The sequence below is a fragment of the Chelonia mydas genome, chromosome 17 (genome assembly GCF_015237465.2).
Source record: "Chelonia mydas isolate rCheMyd1 chromosome 17, rCheMyd1.pri.v2, whole genome shotgun sequence".
Taxonomy (NCBI): Eukaryota; Metazoa; Chordata; order Testudines; family Cheloniidae; genus Chelonia; species Chelonia mydas.
The window spans coordinates 8,370,627-8,388,278 of NC_051257.2; the positions used below are offsets into that span (position 1 = coordinate 8,370,627).

The 17,652-nt window shown below is 43.2% G+C and overlaps 1 protein-coding gene across 9 annotated transcripts in view; it reads left to right on the forward strand.

Annotated features, from left to right (window-relative positions):
* CUEDC1 (CUE domain containing 1) overlaps positions 1-17,652 on the forward strand; it is a 125,018-nt gene that overhangs the window by 38,280 nt on the left and 69,086 nt on the right. The window contains exon 3 of one of the 9 annotated variants that reach the window (XM_043531104.1): positions 3,601-3,678. The exons of 7 other annotated variants lie outside the window; for them this stretch is intronic. The gene's annotated coding sequence lies outside the window, so the exon portion shown is untranslated. Of the gene's footprint in view, positions 1-3,600; positions 3,679-16,957; positions 16,979-17,652 lie in introns of those variants that run through there. One more of the 9 variants, XM_043531108.1, reaches the window with a different exon arrangement.

Here is a 17,652-nt window from a genome sequence, read left to right on the forward strand (position 1 = left end):
GTTCAGTTGCCAGTGTAGACATAGCTTTAGAGATTCTTTGGGGTGGGGTGGGGTGGAGGAGATGATGCGGGTAGGGTATAAGAGAAGATGAAACTGAAGGGTGGTAGTTTGGGAACAAAAAGAAAACCCTGCTTCCAGCGTGTAGTTACTGTGGCATTCCCTGCTGTGGAGGTTTGTGGAGTCAGACTCTGGGAAGGAAAAGCTACTCGGTAACTTTCATGCTCCCCATAGTATATTTATTTGAACTCCAAGTGGGAGTTCTGCCCCTTTAATTAATGTTCCTTTGGAGACAGCTGGTGCCATTCCTTTCCTTTTAAGTCTCCTCTCATTTGCACATGGCTTAGTCACCTGCCATTCTTGCAAACATGGAGGGTCTTGGGAAGGCAGAGTTCCTGCCTCCCACATGGCATAGGGTTCCTCTTGTATTTCTATTTATCAGCAGCCATGTGACACATAATGAGGAGCACTCTCCTTTTGATAAGGGATCTTAGAGGGATTGCAGGCCTTGGGAGCCACAGCTGTCTTCTCGCGGAAAGCAGAGTAGCTTATTACTAAATATTCTATGATTTCATTTGTTTCCTCTGTTACTTGTTACTATTAAAGTCTAATGGGTTTCAATTTGGACATCAGAAAATATAGTCAGACTAGGAGAGACTTTTTTACAGCTGCAATAAACTTGGTAGGGAAACTGCATTCATTTTTAATATACACTTTCCTTGAATACAGAGCAATTCCCAGTCATTTTCTATCCTTTCAGTATGTGGAAAGAGCTTAGTTGTTTCTGCCTTCCATGATATGGTATTCCACCCCCTTCCCCTTTTCTGAGCATATCTGGAAAACTTTTTCTCACTCTGAACACTGCAGAAAATTGGCTATTTGCTTTTGTGCACTGGATTTTCAATAAAGACCAAGAACTGAAGCAATTAATTTTTTTAAAGAGAATAACTTTGAAGAAGCAGAGTCAAATCCTCACAAAGGCCACGGTGTCTCATGCTGAAATTTATTTGTTTTTTCTTTCCTGAAAATGTGCGTTTTCTTTTTGGCGAAGATGATTTTTTGAGATTATTTGTAATCATCCGTACTGTTATCCACAAAAATCATCACTTGAGGGGGCGGGATGCATTATCATGGCTTAAAATATCAAAAGATTTTTTTTTTTGAAAGGCAGGATATTTTTGGATTCTCTTTATTTTTGTGTTGGAGCCCTGAGGGGTTATAAATGTAAAGCTCTTTTTACATCATGCCTAATTAACCAGTGGCACTCACTCCTTCAAGATGCCATGGAGGCAAAGAGCCTAGTAGGGTTTAAAAAAGGATTAGACATTCATATGAATAATAATAATATTCTCAATATTAGGGTGGCTACAGGTTTACATAGGATACCAAATCCTAATGCTTCAGGAAATAAACTAACCACTAAGTGCTTGGGTTTAGGAAATATTTTTCCCCATGATTGGGTTATTGCAAATTACTCTGTTTATGGGGAGTCTTACGTCTCTACTGAAGTGTCTGGTATGGTCTACTGGATACCAGTCAGAGGATACCAGAATAGATGGATCATTAGTCCATTCTCGGATAGCAATTTCGATCTTCCAGCCTCCAAAGTGTTACATAGTAAAATTGGTCTTAAGCAGTGTTAAGTCTATTTTCCTGCAGTAGTTTAGATCAGACAAGTGTTTAAGCCTAATGCAGCTTCTTCACAGTGCCAGGGTTTTTGCCCCTGCAATTAAATGTTATGCACAATTCTGCAATGCTGAGGCAAAGGACCAAAATCTCAGATTTGAGCCTTCGCCATTGAAAGATTAGGCAAGGCTGAGTTGCCAGAACCTGGCATGTATGTGTATTAGAAACTTCACTTAAGCCAATCCTCCTGGCTTTATGTTCTGGATCTCGCAAACTTCAGGTGATGTGTAGAAAGAAAATCCTTTCCCAGGGAGGAAAATTCTTCTCCTCTGTTCAATGGCAATCAGAGAATGTCGATAACCATAACCTCTACAGAATGGGCTATGGGGCCGTTTTTTTGTCTTTATAATATTCTTTTTTAGTGCAGGTTATCCTCTTCTTTGCGTATACAAAACGAAGAAATATAGTAAGCCCACTGTGAAATTCACACCAGTGCCCTGTAAAAACTCTGTATTAAGGACCTGAGCCAAAGCTTATTGAAGTCAAGCTTATTGAAGTCAATGGAAAGATTCCCATTGACTCCTAGGGGTGTTAGAACAGGGCATAAGGCCCAAATCCTCAAAGGTGTTTCAATGCCAAACTCCCATTGAAATCACTGAAGTCAATGGGAGTTAGGTACCTAAATGCCTTTGAGGTTCTGGACCCAAGTCCTTAAGAGCCTTTTGTGGGCTCTTTTGCACTAGGGTGAAATTCACCATCAAACTCAGAAAAATCTAAAGAATGTCTTCGAATCCCCACATTGAGTGGCAGTGTGTATGAGATGAACATACCTATTCTGCACTGTCCTTCGGCCTTGCCACAAAAGCAGTTGGGTCCAAGAGGACATGAAGTAAGTAGGATTAAGAGTGGAAAAAGAAAGAGAACAAAGGGAGAATGTAAAAAGGATGGACATCTGGGATCTTCCCTGTTGGTACCTGGGAGGACACTGTAGTTTCCCTTTTCATCTGTTGTTGTTCTAGCTGAGAAATAGGCCATTTCACAATCTGGCCTCCAATTCAGCAAAAACAACCTGCAGATGGAAACTGGGCATCTTCCAATAACAGCTGAGCAGATTCTTCAGGGGTTGCAGCCACTTATGTCATCCACCGAGCCAATGCTAATTGACAGTAATTGCCACATATATATATTGACTACCTCTGTTTTCAAATATTGAAATAATTATCTTATGTCAGCCAAACAATGTGTGAATGTGCATAATTTGTTGCTAGCCAAGTACATGTGGAATGGCAGAAAGTGGTGCCCTTAAAAGAACTTTGTGATGCAATGTAACATGCTCATCTTTATCTGACATCTTTTCTTCAGTTAGAAGGTAGTTTAATACTAACCTGCTTTTTAGCTGTTGTATTCTTGCATTTGCAAATGGCTTTTATTATTCCAAGGTGCTGCCTCTATATCCGTTAATAATAGTCCCTGTTTAAGCGAAGCCCAGCCAGGACACATGGTCAAATGGGTGTCTGTGCCAGCTGTGTCTGCCTATTGAGATGCTGCTGCCTGTGCTCCTGGCATTTCCTTTCAGCTCTATGTCTCGTTTTGTTGCTGGAAAATGAGCTCTGACTTTGGGAAATGATATTTCTTCCTTCTGTCTGACATCTTGTCAATTTCTCATTTGCTGCTCTGTCCCTCCTGAAAGGCCACATTGAGGCAGGGTTAGAGGAGGGGCCTGTATTAACTACAGGTTGAAATGGATGCATTTAAGTGTGTTTAATTACACATACCTGTTTTAAAGGTTCTTTTGCTGTCTGGTCACATGAAAGCAAATTTTTAACTGACTAGAAATAAGAAAATAATTATATCTTCTCTAGAGAATGAAGCATGTCCCATCTGTTAGATAAGTTGCAGTGATATTCAGTCTTTAAGCTGATTTTAACATTTTACCTAATTATAGAGTCAATTATAACAATCTCTTCTTTTTCCCAGTAGTTTTATGCAGCAGTTTACGGTCGACATAAGTGTAACATCCTCAGAAATATGTAAATATCCTTCGGCACATTTAAGGTATGTTGTGCTGAACTGCATTCTCATTCTTGATCAGGCATAGCAGCACCTTCAAACCTTATTTTTCTTCATTCTTTTGTCAAAGCTAGAGGTACCTGGATATTTCTAGCTCTCTGTTATTAGGTGGAGTTACTTCTGAAGCTTGCATTTCTTAAAATTAGATCAAGCAGTGAAATGCAGCTTTTTGAACTGGTTCACTCCCTGCAAGCCATGTCCCAGAATGCTTTATGGGGCTATAAAACTTGGTTAGAAAGCAAGTGATGAGAAAACAAAGGAAGAGCAGGTACAGGGAAGTGACATAAACTGTTTTCACAGGGGATTTGAAATGAGATAGAGAGTTGATGGAAAAAGCTGTTGCACCAAGGGTATCTAGATGGTGTGAAGGGACAGAGTGGAAACAGGAGCGAGACAAATGGGGAGATCAGAGAGGGGAATATAAAAATACTTACGTTGACTGGATCTTGCAATGGAGTAAGTGGTATCAATGGAGTGTGGGGGATAATGCAGTTGTGCTGTTTACATGGTTGTGGAGGCAGGCTGCAGCATACTCTACTTGCTGGACTGTAGAGCTGGAATTTAAGGAGAGAATAGAGTGGCGGCAATGCAGGTCCGGATGAAGATTGGAGTGGAATTAAGGGAGTGACATACCTGGATAGCAATGCAATGCGTAGGTGAATGAAAACCGTTCTAGTCAAGATTTCTGTGGCAGTCCTACAAATGCAGTGTTCTCTTGGAAATGCAGAGGTAGCAGTGATTTTCTTATCCTGTAGTGGCTAAGTCCATTATACTAGCACCCTTTGGAGTCGTTGCCCATGGTCAAGGAAACAGATGTGCTCATGAACTTCCCTAATATACATCTGGGACTTGTTCTCCATTCAACAGGGTTTCTTCCCTCCAAGATTTTAGGGAAAGATGGGGACAAGCCTCCCAATGGTACAAATGCAGCCCAGTTGGTATAAATTTAGAAGCTTAACAAAAATGCAGTTAGTTTATTTTGTTATTAGTTATGATTAAGATCAAGGTGATTGGAGAGAGGAGGGCAGAAAAGGGAATGGAAAAGAATGCATGTTTGCTTTCCCCTTCCCCCAACTATCTAAGTTGGTCCCACGGTACTCAATTAGCATCCCCGCATATAGATATAACTTATATCAATGCCAGCCTTTCCCCCATGCTGCCCCTCATGCATGGGAGGAGCTCCCTGTAAACACCCGCAGAGCCACCTCATTGTCCTCCTATAAATCCCTCCTTAAAACTGACCTCTGCTGTGATGCCTACAGAAAGCTCGGCTGCTGGTGTGCTGGGAACACAGCCTATCATGCTGACTAATATTGTCTCATTGTTTCCTTGTGCTCTCCCTCTGCTTGTTGTATTGACCTGTTATATCTCATCTTACACTCCAAGTATAAGCTCTTTGGGGCTGGGACCATCTTTTTGTTCTGTGTATGTAAAGTGCCTGGCACAATGGATCCTCTAGACACTACCGCAATACAAATAGTAAATAATCATGTCAGTGTTTAGGCCTGTTCTAAATTGTGAACTACCATTGGCTGACAATTGTCTTTGCTCTGGGTTGGCCTGAATATCTGGACTGCGATGAATTGTGAATTATATGTGGAAATTAATTATGCTAATTAAAAAATTAAATGGAAGCGGGATGGCGTTTGTGGGAAGACCTTCTCCTTACTCAGTGGCCGGCCATAATAAATCAGTGCAGGAGGTGGTGGTGGCAGCAGCATTATTATTTGTTTGTGTCTAGGCTGAACCCAGAGAGTTCATTGGCGGTCCATTGAAGGAAAACAAGGTAGTGTCAGATCAAAGGAGAGAGGCCCTGTTGCCTGCACTCCTAACTCCCTCCAGGAGGGGGAGACCTAGGGATGAACTCATCCTATTAGTTTTGGACTTTGGAGTGAAGGGGATAAAATCCCTAACAAGGAGAAACTGGATCTTTTTCATGCTCCCTGGACTCTGAGAGGCAAAGATTCCTAAATATAAGCAAACAGATCCCTGATGTTAACCCTGAAAGACATTTTGAAGTAACAGATTACTACAACTCTGTCACCCTTTGAATCACAAACTTACTTGCGTATACATGCTTGCTTGTTTTAACCTGTAAATAACTCTCTTATTCCTTTTTCCTCGTTAACACACCTTTAGTCAGTTGGTAACAGGATTGGCTGCCAGCATTGTCTTTGGTGTGAGATCTAAGGTACAAATTGACCTGGGACAAGTGACTGGTCTCTTTAGACTGGGAGCAGACTGATTTTTATTATTATTATTTTTATTTTGGTGTAAGTGACCATTTATCACTAAGTCCAGCTTGCCTGGGTGGCAAGATAGACTGGACAGTCTGTGAACCAATAATTCAGGCGTCTGTCAAAGTGAGACAATAGAAGGAAGCCATCAGCTTCTCTTGCCGTTGAGAAATCTCATAATCTTCTAGACTTAATCCCATCTATGTGTCGTCAGGCCATCTATGTGTGGTCGGGCCATCGAGTCCTTCTTCTCCATTCTAGTCTGTCTTGAAGCAGTTCCTCATAAACTCCTCGCTAATCACATCCTTTTGTATGATAGTTTTAGGTCTTCCAACCCTTCTCTTACCCTCCATTTCTAAGTTTAACACCATGTTTCCTATATATTCGTCTGAACATCTTTTCATGTGTCAAAACCATCTAACCCTGGACCCTTCAACTTTTCTATAATTAGTACCACCTTCACACTTGCCCTAATCTACTGTGCCTTTTCTTTTTTTGCAATTTGTCCAAGCTGTGCTTTCAAGTTTGAAAAGAGTTTTAGAGCCTATTTGAACATCACACTGAGTTTAAATCCAGGTTAATCTCCCCATATATTTTCCATCTAATATTCTGATCCATTCTGTCGGGATGCCAACAGAAACAGAGCAAACTTTAAACTACAACTTTTAGTGCACTGCACATTTACTCTCTAAGAGCCCAAATGTACCAGATGATGTAATATCCCTTTTTTTCAAGGTTCATTGGAAACATTTCTGTTGTTTCCCTGGACGATATGTGACATATTGGTGTTTAATTAAATATCCATCACCAGTAAGTTTAGTTTTCCAAGGAGGTTCTCCTCCACTGAGCCACGTCACACTGTGTGAGGGAGAATAAAAGAGGAGGGCTATTTAAAATGAGATGCTGTGTCACTGCATAGCAAGAATACAGCACACACTTACTGGAACTGTACCTAGATGTCAGTTCAGTGCATTCACTGGACTGAATGTGTGCAAGTCAAATGCCTTATTGGCTTTGAGACTGAATTACTCCATTTTTTTCTTTCTATCTGTGGTTTCAAGTGATAACAACTTATAAGTGTGATCCTTGCAAGCTAAGCAGGGCCATGTCAGTTTGTACTTAGATGGGAGACCTGTACAGGAAACACCTAAAGGCTGCAGAAGTGGTGTTGGTAACACACTGTTAATTTCTGAGTCATACCTAAACAGGGCCCCCGCAAGTGTATTAAGGTGCGCTGTACGGCTGGAGGTGTCCTCTTTCAGATGGGACTTAAAGGTGAACTGCTAGTGTCCTTTTTTTGTTTTTAATTGGGTTTACGCCATCTTTTGCTTCTTCATGATGTATAAAGAAGTCCTGAAAGATGAGAGGGAGAGGAAGGGGTGCGGTATTTGTTTCTGTTCTGAAAAAGTATTTCTTTCTCTCTCTCCCCTCACCCTTCTTGTGGTTTCCTTTGGAAATACCAGGAATATCAAGCCTGAACTTGAACATCTACACTGCAATTTCATAGCCCCACAGCCTGAGCCCAAGTCAGCTGAGATGGGCCAGCTGCGGGTGTTTTACTGCTTAGTAGACATACCCTTAGACACGGTGCAGCCCTGTGGGCAAGAGACTTGATTTTTATTTTAAAGCCTAGAATCTAGAGCACAGAATGGCATCCTTCGTTGCACATCCACATCCACTTATCTTCTCTCACATATCACTCAGGCCTGATCTGTGCTCTGCCTCCACCTCACCAAAGAAATCTCCAAACTGCAAATATCATGACAAAAATGCAGGATCTGAAAGATGTTTAATATTCAAACTTCTCCACCACCTGTGAGTGAGTCATGCTTTCTAACCTAAAGTGGTTTATGCAGTACACATGGCCAGAAAGCCAAAATTGTTCTCTTCTTTGACTGTGGTTTCAGTGACCTGAACTAAGCGGTTGCAACACTCTGCCCAGTGATTACCTTTAAATCTTTTTATCAGATCTTAATGGACAGGGGCCTGTCCTGGTAAATAATTTACAATGCCCATGAGTGTGGTTTTTACTCTACTAATTTTGTTTCCATAGAAACTTGTACAATCTTTCTGCTCTATGTTGCCTTAGGCAAATCAGTAATGATTTTTTTCACATTAAGCAGGGGGCCCTTAGACTCTGAAGGCAGGAGAATAACAGTCAGAGATGTTTGTAATTGCAAACCATTTAGGTGCTGCAGTATAATACATAGGTTTCAGAGTAGTAGCCGTGTAAGTCTGTATTCGCAAAAAGAAAAGGAGTACTTGTGGCACCTTAGAGACTAACCAATTTATTTGAGCATAAGCTTTCGTGAGCTACAGCTCACTTCATCGGATGCAGTAGCTCATGAAAGCTTATGCTCAAATAAATTGGTTAGTCTCTAAGGTGCCACAAGTACTCCTTTTCTTTTTGAGTATAATACATAGTGTCTTTCCCATGCTGATGGCTTTAAGACTGCATCTTAGTGCTCGTCACGTGGTGGTAAATGTGTGTGTGGGTTTTTGTGTAAGCTGCCGGGGCCTCTTAAAATTCTTGGTGTATTTACATGAATGTGTTGAATATTTTTGTCCATGCCAACCAGTGCAGCAGCCCTGCTAGCATGTTTGTTTGAAACAGCAACTTGCTTCATTAGAGGCCCAACTCTGCTAAGTGCTAAACAGCTTTTTTCGGGGCAGAGCTGAGTGCCATCAGATCCCAGTGAAATACAGGACTGAGCCCTATTTCTGTTTTCCAAGCCGTGCACACGTGTATTTGGATTTTTTTGTTTGTTTTTGGGTTTGATTTAGATAACTTCAGGTTAAGGAAATGACATATAAAGAAAGAATGAATATGAAGTCTTCTTCATATGAAAGACTCTAAACCCATGTCTGCACTTAAAAGGTTTGCTGCTATAGCTATCCTCACAAAATGTCCTAGAACAGATGCCAGTATAGCTTATACTAGTTCCCTGAGTGACGTTAACTATACCAGCAAAAGCACTTTTTTTGCTAGTATAGCTCCATGTCCCATAGGGCTTTTGTCAGAGTAGCTATGTTGGCAAAAGCTGCACCTCTAGCTGATGTAATGATGCCAGCAAAACTTGTTAGTGTAGACCAGGCTTAACATTCTGGATCTGAATTGAAACCCAAGACATCAGGTGGGAAACTTCCTGCATGTTAAAAGGAGCAGTGCAGAATAAAAGGAATGACGTTCCCTTTTTGTTACACAGCTACAGGTGCTGTAAGGCCCAGCATGAGAAGCTGCAGTTCTTTGATAAAATAGGCACTCTGATACAGTGGTGATGGTCCCCAATCTGAAGGAGCATAGAAATGTTAACAGGAGTTCAGTTAACTTCTGTGCTGTCACCCACCTGGCCATGACTTATTTTGAGCTTGGCCCTCTCCAAACTCAAGCCAGGATGGTTCTTTATGTTTCAAACAGTTTGACAAATTTTAACTTGTAATTATACCAACCAGGGGAAAATAGTCTTTTGTGCTTCCTGATCGTTGTTATTATTTGGACACGTTCTCACAAAATCACCCCCTCTTTGTTATTTTGAAGGCAAGGAGGACCTGATCCTGCAAAGCGGTGAGCGTTCACAGCTCCATTGATTTCAGCAAGAGTTGCAGGGTAAGCCAAGTAATTCCTTACTTACCTGCTCAACGAAAAACTACAGGGAAACAGTCCTGTACTGTCTAGATCCAGTAAGTCATTCCCATCTTCAGTTTCTGAGGCTCTTGACTTGAAATAGCAAATTAACATTTGAAAATCAGCCAAGATAATTAGCCCTAGAAGAGTTTGGGTGTTAAGTATTAAAGATTCCCCTTGCCCCCACAGTGGATTATCTTTCATTTTCTCTTACAGTTTAGCGGTTGCTGACCACGTCTAATCTGAAAATTGCTCCAGAGGTGATCCCTATATTTATTCTGACCTTCATTATTGGCTCCCAAGGGTGGCTGATTACCTCTGTCTCTAAAGAATGATTTTCTTTTACTACACGTGGCTTCCTGTTTTGTTTTTGGAACCAGTAAGGGTTTATGCTGGAACACAGCACAAAAGAAGAGGGATAAGTATTTAAAGATGGGCTTGTGTGACATATGGCACAGGGGCTTTGCATTACAACTGCAGCTGGGTTTCCCCAAATAGGAACTTGCTCTAAGTACTTGGTTATACAACTGCCTGCAAGCCACTTGCTTGGCAGTGTGGTGTGTCTGAGTAAAAGCCATAGCACATGTGAGTCTTTATATTGAGCTCAACCCTGAACACTGATGAATATGAAGCGTTAGCGTGTTTCAGATGTTAAACAGTGGTGTCCGAATCCAGTTTAAACTAAACAAACAATTCTTTGAGAATTGTTGGAATATAATGCACAGGGAAAGGTCCAATCAGGAAATGGCTGCAGCATCTTATTTATTGTTTGAATGATTTAAAAATAATGATGGAATAGTAGCTGAATGCCGAGGAATAGGAGGAGATTTTGCACTTAGGTGGAAGGGTTTAAAGTATTATATGAGGCTGAGAACTTTCAATACATCTGAGGCTTTTTCAAGGCTGACAAACTCCCTCATATGGATGGTGAGTGTTATACACGACTGACAGATTGGTAAACTGAGGCACAGTTAAGTGACTTGCCTAAGGTCTTGCAGTGAGGCAGAGACAGGAATAGAATCCAGGAGTCTAGACTTGCAATCCAGTGCTCTAGCCACTAGATGACACTGCCCTAGGGATGCTGGAAGGTGTTGCTATGTGGTGTGCTGTGTGGATCTGCAATCTGTCTCGCTACCTGCTGTGCATTGCATGTTACTTTGCTAACTAGATTGCATGGTAAGATATCTGACTTCTGGAGCCTAAGACAAATGGTTCAGTGAATGCTTTCCCTTCAGCAAAGAATGCCTGCTCACCCCTTAGAAAAGCAATATGTTAGATATAAGATACAATGGAGATAATACCCCCGTAGTATTTTCCATAGACCCAGAGGTTTTCCCAGTTGCCTGGGTCTAGAATTTTCTCTTCCTGCTTCCCCACCATTCTCCTGAGTGCTGCCTCAGAGGTGGATGTGTTTCAGTGGTGCTGTGTGTGTGGATAGTTTATGAAACACCGTGGGAACCTTTAGGAATAGACTCCCTATGTCCATACAAAATGTTACTGCTGCAGGATAATTGCTTATGACAGAAATGGTGGTTTCCCAATTTTGAAACCTGAATGCCCGTTTGGACTTTTCTGGGCTCAAAGACGGACTTTTATAAGTGAGCCTCCAGATATGAACGGAAGAGTAAGCTGCAGTAAGAAAGCATTCTAGAGCAGCACGTGACATACGAGCAATAAGTGACTTTGAAGTGATTACAAAAAACATGATCGCTGTTTTGACTGTGCATGCCATGGTCACAGGAACATAGGACCTGCCATACTATATCAGACCAGCTGTGCACCTAGTCTTAGTACCTTGTTTCTAACAGTGGTCAGTATAAGCTGCTTCAGAGGACGATGCAAGAAACCCTACAGTAGGCAGCTATGGGATAACCTGTCCCCATGGAAAGTTTCTTCTTGACCTCCATGAATTTAAAGAAGCTGGTTTATGCCTCGCAGCAGTATAGTGCATCTCCCTTCCAAAACTCTTGTGTTGTGTTTTTGTTTTTTCTTTTAAGTCCCTAATATAACCACTCTGGATATTCTTGTTATCCATATAACATCCTATGTTTTTCTGAATCTCACTAATCTCCTGGTCTCAAAAGACGTCTTGTGGCAATGAGTCCAACCAGCTAATTGTGCATTGAGTCCCCTCCTCCGCCCGGTATTTATCAACTAACACCCAACTGTGGCAGAATCTCAATGGATTTGCACACAAGGATTTATTTATTTGTTTGTTTGTTTATTTAAAGCAACCAGCTGTGACACTGCTTTGCAATGCAGAAGAATCCTAGCTCCCCAAAATGACTCTTGTTGTCTAGCACTGGGAGATGCTTTATACAGAACAGTGTCTAGTCTCCTTATTATAAATTGTAATTAAATTTGTCTCCTGCTTTGAGGCCTTTGGGCTCACAGAAATGTGTGCCTACCACATAGATGTTCAAGATGATTCCCCTCTGCCCCTCAAAATGGTGGCCCTTCAGAGTAACCAGCTGCAGCCTGCTGGTTCTCTCTGTTGTACTTGGTCTTTAGGAGCAGTGTTGAAATGTTTTAGCTTCACAAACATTTCATTTTCAATGTGTTAAATCTGAGAACTCATCGTCTGCTGCTCTGACCTGTCTGCCTACATTATTTTTACTATACACACAATGTGAATGGAGCATGCAGCACACAATTTACAGTACAATAGAACCATTACCTACAAATAAAGAATAACAGAGAAAGTTACTGAAAATTGTTAGAGTAAATCATTTATAAATGATATTGTCACATAATAATAGCTCTTACCTACTGTTCTTCATCAGTAGATCTATAAGAGTAGTCAGTATCGTTATCACTTAGATTGGGAAACTGAGGCACTCAGACTTGCCCAGGGTCACCCAACAGGTCAATGGCAGAGCTAGGACTAGAACGCAGGTCTCCTGAGTCCCAGTCCAGAGCTCTATGCACTAGATCACACTGCCTTCATACATGAAAACACTATTTAAGTTACTGATATAGTAATAACCATCGCATATATGTGGTATTTATAACTTACCGATAATATGTATATTTAAAATTTACTACTTCACACCTGCATAGCTTTTCATACAAGTTTTTCAAGTGTTACCAATGCTGCACAACACCCCATAAGAAAAGTGGTCTACATTTCACAGTTAGGTAAACTGAGTTATAGGCCTCAATTCCACAAAGTATGTGAGCCGTGTTTAAAACTTTGAGTGGGATTTAAGAACATGCGTAAGTGATTTGCTGGCTTTCCCAAGGTCACACAATGAGTTAGTGGGAGAGTTGGGAAAAGAGTCCAGGAGCCCTGACTCACAGTCCCCCTTGCTCCATCCACTGGACAACAATCCATTCCTTACTATAAAAAGCAAAGATACTTTAAACATTCTGCTGGATTGTACCTCTGGTTCTCTGTTTGGGGGATTTTAAGCAGCATTTTATGGGTAAATATCACTTAAAAAAAGCGGACTGGTGTGTGCATGTTTTGTAGATTATTTTTTTTTAAACAAAAAATATTTTTTGTTTAATTTTTAAAGTAGCATAACCAACTGTTCCATAGAGCCTGACATCAGAAGTAACCACAGACTGAGAGCAATCACCAATTCACTAGCTGGTAGTGGAAGGGGGACTTACAAAAAGCCAAGATGCTATATTAAATACGCTTTGTAGCCAGATTGGTAATATTGATCCAGCTGTTTTACTTTTTTGAATGGTTATCTCCTTGGATCCGAGTAAAACAACAGGTTTCAGAGTAACAGCCATGTTAGTCTGTATTCACAAAAAGAAAAGGAGTACTTGTGGCACCTTAGAGACTAACCAATTTATTTGAGCATAAGCTTTCGTGAGCTACAGCTCACTTCATCGGACAACAGTCACAGGCACAAAAGCCTCATGCACAGGGGAGAAATCAACACAAAAGAAATACTAATAATATAGAGCAAGGCTGGTCTAGTAGTTAAAGCCCTGGACTGGGACTTGGGACACTTGTGTTTAATTCTCAGCAATGCCACAGATTCTGAGTGACTTTGGGCAAGTCACTTAATGCCTCTGCCTCAGTCCCCACTCGTAAAAGAGGGATAATTATTCTTCCTTTTGCTGTTTGTGTCTTGTCTATTCAGATTATAAACTCTCAGAGACAGGGACTGTATCTTCCTATGTATATGTACAGCACCCAGGACAATGGGACCCTGGTCGCAGCTGGGAGCTCAAGGTACTACTGTAATACAAATAATAAACCAGTCATGCTAATATAGGATAAAGAGAGGAAGTAAAATTAGGCAGTTAAAAAAGGGCCTGATCTCCCGCTTCTGTGGGAAAACCTGCTGGAAGAGTCTGAAGGGGAGGGAATCTACATAAAGTTTCTCTTGCAGAGATATGCTCTGCTGGTCGGGGGAGCAGGGGTTGTGCACTCCATTGAGGTTGTTCTGTCCAGGCTCCTACAGTCAGTGGTTGCCCCAAAGACCCTCTGTCATGGAATCTGTGAGGAATTAATTTTCTTTCCTCCCTGATCCCTGCAGTGTGGATGAAGGGACAATGTTAATTTTCTCCCACCCGCCCTTCTCCTGGCTACCTATTGCCCCCGAGCCCTTACACAGACTTCACTAAGGAGTGGAGGGGCCTCCATGAGGTCCCTGCGAAAGCTTAGGAGAATATTGCAGTGGTGGTGGATGAATTCCCCCATCTGTGCAAGAGCAGCGTGGCCCATCTATGGACCAAGGGAAATGTGAATAAATTGTCCATGAATTCTTCCCCTGAATTAATTATTTCTCTGCGCGATCTTAACAGAGGGCTTCATCCTGCAGGGTTCTGTAGTGGGAGTTAAGGTCACTCAGTACCTTGCAGGATGGGGCCCAGGACTGGTAATCACCTTGGGTTTGGTTTTGCTTATAACCCCACTGAAGTTACCTCAGCACTGGGTCCCGTCTGAACATCATTTTTAATGTAAATAAACAAAAGGGGCCATATGGGCTGGTGCTTAGCATCAGTGTGTCCTGGAGGTATTTGGAAAGCTGTGCAGCCTCTGCCTGCCATCAAATTTCAAAGACCTCCTGCGGGGGGCGAAGGGGAGGAGCGTGAGAATCCACAGAACAAAAAGCATAGGTTCCAGGAAGTGAAATGAACAACTAAAAACCTGTGCCAGGAAAGGAGGGTGACTGGGATGGGAATGGTCAATATTTAGTAGCCTTTGATTGTGGCCAAGAGTGACAGCATGTGATGATGTCCGTGTAAACCAGTCAGGACTGCTGTCCGTTAAGAAGCTTATAGTGGACTGTTAGTGATTCACCTTAGTGTCATTGGTTTTTGTTTTCATAAGGCTTTATCAAGAACATGACTTAAAGGCTGCTTTTGAAGAACAGGCTTTTTTCCCCTGCTGTCCCATCTCCCTTTTGTGAGGAAGGATGCACTGGGGAGAATGGAGATTTTTAAGCATTGTAGGATAGGAATGAGTCCTTGAAAACCCTAGTCTCTTTCAATTAAACTGCTTCCACTAACGCTTAACTAGAAGGACAAGGTGTCTTGTTACATTTCTGTGCTTTGCAGTTAATAAGTGTTCCGCTTGTAATTTGGAAATCCTTGCTTCCTGCTTATTTTGACTCCATAAAGCAATGGCTCTAGAGAAACAAGTGTGCGCGTGCTTTGGGAAGGAATAGCCATGCCAGCTGTCCCTTGCATTTAATGTTCCAGCTGTGTCCTTGAGTTCAGTGGCATATTTAGGAAATTCATACAGAAATAACCCCAGCCTAAGCAGTGTTACCCAAGGATTTACATGGCCAGGGATTGGCTGGTTTTGATCACATGCTCCTTCCAGGGCCGTCCCAAGCTATTCTGGGGCCCTATGCAGCCCCCCACAGGGGGGTGGTGTGAGGCCACAGGCCTCTGGGGGGGGGGGTGAGCCCCAGGCCTCCGCAGGGGGGCGGGGCTGGCTTGGGGGTCAGGGAGGAACCTCCCCCCAGCACTCATCGGTGGTGCGGCTGGGGCCAGGTCGCTGCACTCCCGCTGCTGGTGAGTGCAGGCCCAGCCTGGCTGCAGAGCTCAGGGGAGTAGAGGTGGGACTGGGACAGGGACAGAGCAGGGGCGGGAAGAGGCGGTGGAATGGGCGGGGCTGGGTTGGGCGGGGAAGGGGCACGGGCCGGGGCCAGGGCCCTGGGGAAGAGTCAGAGCAGGGTCTGGATCAGCACACAGCTGCGCAGGGCACCAGGAAATTTGGTGCCCCAAATTTCCTGGTGCCCTACGCAGCTGCGTACTTTGCATATGGGTAAGGACGGCCCTGGCTCCTCCATTTAACTGTTTGCCTGCTGCATTCTTTGCATCGTGCTGCACTTCTGGATTGTTGGTTTGGTTTGCCCTCTGTGCTGACCTGGAACGCACAGTACGTTGAGCTCCACTGTTGTGCGTGCCGTGCTTCAGGTTGCGTTGAGGGCCAAATGCAAAGCCCATTGAGCAGCATGGCAAGGCTCCTATTGATTTTAGTAGGCTCTAGATCAGAGCCTGATGTAGCACCTTTCCTGAAAGGACCTGTTAGTGTTTTACCAAAGCATGATTAAACCTTACAGCGTTCCTGTCAGGTGTGTACATACTGTTTCTCTCATGTTACAGATGGGTAAATGAGGCACAGCGAGGTTAAGTGACTTACCCAGCAGGTTGGTAGTACATCCGAGAATAGAAACAGCAGCCCTGATTCCCAGTCCTCTGTCCTAACCCCTTGAGGGCACTTCTTCCTGCTCTTCTCATGCAGACTGATGCTGTCCTGTGCACATCCCCCAGTGCTTCTGGGAACAGCAGCTGTCCCATAAGTGTCAGCAGTCCGGAGTCCTACCTGCTCCTGCTGTTGCCACAGGGTTTTAAAAAAATGACAGCAGCAAAGGCTAAGCCTAGAAGAAAAGCAAGAAAAAAGGGTGCAAGGCTGCTTCCTGGTAGGCTCACTGGAGCACTGCGGTGCATCATCCCTTTGTCCTGAAACAGCACTTGTTAGTGCACCTAGTGTACCGTAGCTGGGAGGAAGTGATAAAGGCACTTTGGCTGCTAGGCCCTAACAGCTCAAACATCCAGTGGGCCCCAGTAAGTACTTCAGTGACTATCTCCCTGCCTTGTGCCTCTCCAGCTGTCCTTCCAGCTGCCACAGAGCTTTCTCCTTCCTGCTGGTCACTGACCCCCAGAGCAGGGCAGCGTATTCCACACAGCAGTTAGGAGAATGCTGCTGGAAGGCATATTAGTCAGGGTCCTGGACTAGCACATGTGCTGCTACTGTCTACTGGGTGGAATGTAAGCCCTTCCAAGGGCATGTGATCATGTTGTGGCCCTCCACGGGGCAGCTATGCCCTCCAAAGTGGATGTGGCGTACTGGTGGCTAACAGATATCTTGCTTGTGGTCAAGTAGAAGAGGCATGTTTTTTCCTGGAGGTGGAAGGTCCCAAGTTCTGTTCCCCTGTTTCGGTGTCAGGTGAGTGTGGCTCAGCTGGCCACTGAACTGTCTGTGTAGGTGGCTATTTTTGGAGAGCACTGGCGCTACAGTCTCTTCAGGTTCTGATTTTAAAAAAGCGTGGGAATTCGGTCATCTTAGAGCCCGTGTCACGGTTGCCTGTTCCATGCGGTGCAGTTCTCAAGGGTGGCATAGAAATGAGAAGAATACAGTGAAAGAGGTGTGTGTGTGTGTGTACCACTGCCCACTGTGCAGGATGCATTTAGGACTTCTCAGCTGTGTATCATAGGCCCTATACTGCTAACAGCTGAAAGATTCCCTTTATCCTTACATTATGGTATTCTACAGTAATGATACAAAATATTACCCTGCAGCAATGTACTGTAGTGATCTGTGCGATCACTGTACCGTACTACAATATTATTTTTTGTAGGATTAGCTCCAGGGGCAGGGACCTGTTTTTGGGAACAGGAGCATCAGCATTCCACCCCATGCTGCCCTCCTGCTGTGGCACATAGGGACAATTATGTGGGGCGGCTTTTATTTCTGGGAGGTGGCTGAAAAGGTAGAAGTACACCTTCTGTGTTGAAAGGTAAGAGTCTCATTAGTTGGCGAGCAGAGCGGGGCAGAGCTGCAGGCTGCAATTAACAGTAAGCGCTGGTTTCAGGTTAGCTGTTTATAAAGCAAGAGTCAGA